A 5,415-nucleotide genomic window follows, 5' to 3' on the forward strand; every position below is an offset into this window, starting at 1 on the left:
TCAATTATATACCTTCATACATCTGCTGACTCATTGAAATCTGTTCCCTCAGAACTGAAGTGAATATTGCACTCTTTATGTAAGTATTATCTTCCAGATTTAAAGAAGCTTTTTGTTTCTCTAGCATGCAAGCAACTATGAGCATGAAATGTTGCTTTTTATTATGCTGATGTCTGGATAGGCTTTTTATATATTATATAATAATAATAATATTTATAATCATATTTATTATAATAATAATATATTATTATGCTGATGTCTGGATAGGCTTTTTAATATATTTGTATATTTGTGTCTGTGTTTCTGAAAACTTTACAACAAACAGCTCAGATTTTTGCAGCTGCCAGCTTTTGCAAAGATTCTTTTTTTGCCTTGTGTTTATCAAAGCGAGGCATTATATTCTGCTCTTAAACAAAGTAACAGCTTGTCAGTTAATAAAATCATGCAGCTAGAAATAGAGAGGTAAAAGCAAGAAGGATCAGTTACCACAGCAGAAACAAAGCTTAACATTTCAGCTGTAGTGTTCAAAGCAGGCAGCTGTTAAATTCAGAGAGAGAAGCACAGAAGGAAAAAAAAGTAATATGAACCTTGACACAAGAAATTCATTACAAAAATGGATGGGACTTCAGTGGAAAACAATTAAATATGGTACGGAATTAGCATCACATCTCCAGGGCAATTCCTATTTAAAGCACATTGTCTACAACAGCTGGATGGTTTTTTTTTTCAGTTTGTCTCCTCAGTACTATTAGTATAACAGCAAGTTCTCCCCTGAAGCAGTTCCTGTCTGAAGAAAGAATAGTAGCAAGCAGAGATTGCCCGCTGATTGCATTTAAACTGAACCTTTATTTAATGACACTGTTCACTTTGCATGAGCATCTAGAGCAAAAATCAATTCAGTAGCACTAAAAACTCCTCCGGTCTATCTTCTATGTCTTGTGTCACAGGCTAACATTTGGTTTAGCTGCTAGTGATCAAGTTAATCTACTTTGTCACCATGAAAACAATTATAGGCAACTGGACAACACACAACACTAACGCTGATCAGAATTTACTATCACCAGGCTAAAAAAATGCAAATGTAAGACTCCCAAATATATTCTGCTGGAAAACTGTTCCCCTTGATGCTTCATTGAAAGCTCTTCCCTGTTTATTCAGAGTGACTCTTATTGGAGATCTTACTCAGAAGAAAGGTACCTCTGAATATCTGAAAAGCTGTGAAAGATCTGCTGGGATCTCAACACAGCAGAGAGGAGGCAGTCTAGGAGGTTCTTAGAGTGCATGGAGGACAACTTCTTATCTCAGGTGCTGCGTGAGCCTACCAGGGGTAAGGCTATGCTTGACCTCCTCTTCACCAGCAGGGAAGGGCTGGTGGGTGATGTGGTGGTCAAAGGCTGTTTAGGGGCCAGTGACCACGAGATGATTGAATTTTCAGTACTCAATCAAGCTAAGAGGGGCAGCAACAAAACCTCCGGAGGGTGGACCTCAGGTTACTCAAGGAACTAACTCAGAAGGTTCCTTGGGAAACAGCCCTTAAAAACAAAGGGGTCCAGGAGAGGTGGACCTGCTTCGAGGAAGAACTCTACAAGGTGCAGGAACAGGCTGTGCCAGTGTGCCAGAAGATGAGCCCCGGGGCAGACAGCCTGGATGGGCAATGAGCTTCTGGGTGAATTAAGAGCAAAAAAGAGGGTGTACCATCTTTGGAAGAAAGGTGAGGCAACCCATGGAATGTTTAAGGATGTTGCTAGGTCATGCAGGTCAGGGGGCTGAGGTTGCTTAGCCTGGAGAAGAGGAGGCTCAGGGGGGACCTCATTGCCCTCTACAACTACCTGAAAGGTGGGTGTAGCCAGGAAGGGGTTGGTCTCTTCTCCCAGGCAAGCAGCACCAGAACAAGAGGACACAGTCTTAAGCTGTGCCAGGGGAGGTTAGGCTAGAGGTGAGGAGAAAGTTGTTCGTCATTGGAATGTGCTGCCCCGGGAGATGGTGGAGTCACCGTCCCTGGAGGTGTTCAAGAGGAGATTGGACGTGGCACTTGGTGCCATGGTCTAGTCATGAGGTCTATGGTGACAGGTTGGACTCGATGATCCTTGAGGTCTCTTCCAGCCTTAGTTATACTGTGATACTGTGATACTGTAAAAAAAGTTTACTATGTGCATTGCTTTTTAGAGGTAACTGGGGGATCAGACCATTGAGACCCATTTGAATTTCTGTTCCAACTCAGGTCCCTCTGTAGGCCATTGCTGTCATCACTGACCATGCTCTCTGCATCAGCAATTTTGGAGAACTCAAAAATATGCTCAGTTTAAAAAAAAAAGTTGATTGTGACCTCTCATTTGCTTACAGGTAGGCCTGAGATATAGGACATCATTATCTTAATACTTACCGTGCTTCTAAATGTTGGAATGTAGCACCCTAGAGCCTACATGTGCCTCACTTGCATGGTGTTTCCAGTGATGCATACTTGTATTGGGTTTGTCTGAGCTGGAGTTAATTCTCCTCAAAGAATCCAGTGTGGTGTTTTGCAGTACTGTAGCAGATAACACAGCAGGGTTTTGGCTGCTGCTGAACTCTGGCCATGCTTTTCCAACATTGCCCCACCCCAGAATTATGCTGAGGGGTGGGCAAGCTCTTGGGAGGGGATACAGCCAGGCCAGCTGTGGCCAAAGGGGTATCCCATACTGTATGACATCAGCTCAGATAAGTGAAAGAAGGCAGTGTGAGAACATTCATCCATGGTGTCTGTCCTCTAGAGGAACTGTTCCACATAGGACCCTGCTCCCCAGGAGTCACTGCTTGCTGTGTGCTGATGGGCAGTGGAGATTAACATCCTTTTGCTTTTGCTTCTGCACAGTCTATTGCTTGGGCCTATCATTATTATTAAGTTTCTTCTATCTTATTGCTGCCTTTTGTTATATTTTGCCTTCTCCCCTGACCAAGAAGGGGAGAGATAGAGTGGCTTTGGTGGGCATCTGGCCCCCAGCCTGGGCCAAACCACCACAATATTTCACTGAAAATTAAGCACATGTACTAAAGCCTTTGTACAATCAAATTGCAAGTTATAATTTCAGAGTTCGTTTTCCATTGGGAGCATTCTCTGTATTAATTTTAAATTCATATCCATTATTATGCAGCAGTTGTATTTCCAGTTTGTTCCTAGTGCAATGATTTCTGCTCCTAAACTGTTTTGATAGATACAGCTGGGTGCTGGCTGTGGGCTGGGTCACTGGATGTCCACTGTCGTGCTATACAGCTGTGGACTAAAGATGTGAGTATGGCTGCAGCAGGTTTGTTTGAAATTCAGATTGACATCCTTGATGTCTTTGGGCATGAGCCCTTAATCTCAGACCAATCCAGATATCAGACAAGACTGACCTAAAGGTGCCTGGCAAAATCAGTGGTGATTGTTGGTCAAGCCAGACTTACCCCAACCAGGCCTTCCCTTAAAAAGTGGGCATGCCATCAGTATGATATCAAATATCCATTGGCTGGTTCAGGTGCCTGTCTTGGCTGTGGCCCCATCGGCTTCTTGTGAAGGAGAGGAAAGCACATCACACCAAACCAGGACAGATGCATATAAGCAATCCAGACACATACGTTTTAGTTTTCATATTGCTTGTGAGCACATTTGCCTTATTGCTAGAAGTATGTTATCTGCTACACTTCACAGACAAAAGTTCTGTGTATTTGATGTTCACCAACATTTGCTACACAAAGCTATATATAAAAATGATGCCATGCAGAACAAGTGCATGAAGAGCACATAGTTTGTTTTATTATGTTTTGCCATTTCTCTGATTCCAGTAAGAATGCTTCCCAGCCAAACAGGTTCCTTAGACGCTGTTTGCTGCTGCCACTCCAATCACCAACAGCTGAGTGATTAAGATTTATCACTATGCAGCACTAAGCAGGGCACAGAGTGCCTGCAAGGAGCATTTCAGGTTTCTTCACAAGGGAATATATACACAGACTTAGGCAATTAATAGAAAAAATATTATTTATTCTCATATGTATGCACAAAATACATGTACCTGTATATTTAATTTAATTTAAATTACCATTCCAGTTGCAGCCTCAAGCTCAGATCGTGAAAAAAAAAAAAAAAAAGCACCTTAGAAACATTTAATTCCTGGTATGCTCTCCAATTTGTTTCAATTTGAGAGCAGTTTGAAGCATTCAAATTTGCAGTGATGCCCAGGAGACAGGAAGAAAAAGACTCAAAGGATCATTTAAGTAAACGACAAGTTAGTTAGGAAAGGAGAAAAGGGAGGACAAAGCAGCAAACATAGTGAAAAGTCACATTGAAAGGCCACAGTCAAATTCAAGTCACATTTGGGTAGGCATCTCAGTAAGGTGTTTGTCTAGAAAGGAATTGTAAGGTGTCAGTGGGCTAAGCAGAGGTTTCTGCAGAATGACTTTTCATGCATGAAGCTTGCTGGGGGAGAGTGCCTGAAATGTTTTTAGTTATTAATTGCCTGGTGGTACAGGCACCTAACAGAAGGGAGGCAAGAACTGGCCTGTTGGAAGCAGACAGGAGGTGGCTGGTTAGGAAAGGACAGGCTGTAAGGGAGCCTTGAAGTATGCTGTGGCAGTTTAAGGCTGTGTCTAGGAAAATTTTCTACTGATCTTGACTAGGAAAGTGGTAGAATGCAAATAAATTACCATTGGATGTAAAAGGGAAAATAATACTGTAGAATCCCTTCAGGTACTGGAAGGCTGCATTGTAACCTGTAACAGCCCTAAATTGGTTGCCAGCAAAACCAGGCTATTGGGTCAGTTTATTTAGATAGGCTTTTTCATTTAGATGTGTGACCATTTGAGGCTGTGCCTTTAACAAACAAGGAGTGGAAAGGCCAAAGCCGATCCAGGAGCTGATGGGGGAAGACAGCAAGGTACTTCTGCTGGGGAGGAAGAGAAAATTTGTCTTAAAGATATAGCTGAGTTATTGAGATCATCAGAGGATCGAGATGCAGCTCTTGGTAGGACAGCAGCTAGTGGTGGTACTTCTCAGCTTAAAGGGATCCTTGAGAGAGTGACAGAAAGATTATTTGGACAACAAGTTGAGGAAGAGGAGGCAAAGGAGGAAGAAGATGATATTTCTGAATGTCGTTCTTGGGAAGAGCTGAGAAACGTGCGTAAGGATTACATCAGAGCAGATAAGGAGCCAGTTCTAGCTTGGCCTGATAGATGTTATGATACAGGTGCTCCAGCTCTAATGGCTGGAGACAAGTCAGCAGCTCAGATAGGAACTCTCTCAAAGGATAATGGAATAGATAGACATCTAGGCAAGGCTCTCAGTAAGGTTAATCTGTGGATACGCCTTTTAATGGCAGTTCTCCTGAGATACCCTTCCGGAGATGATCTTCCCTGGAATCCTAAGCCCTGGACTACCATAGATGAGGAATTAAGCATCTGAGA

The sequence above is a fragment of the Dryobates pubescens genome, chromosome 1 (assembly GCF_014839835.1).
Source record: "Dryobates pubescens isolate bDryPub1 chromosome 1, bDryPub1.pri, whole genome shotgun sequence".
NCBI classification, from domain to species: Eukaryota; Metazoa; Chordata; class Aves; order Piciformes; family Picidae; genus Dryobates; species Dryobates pubescens.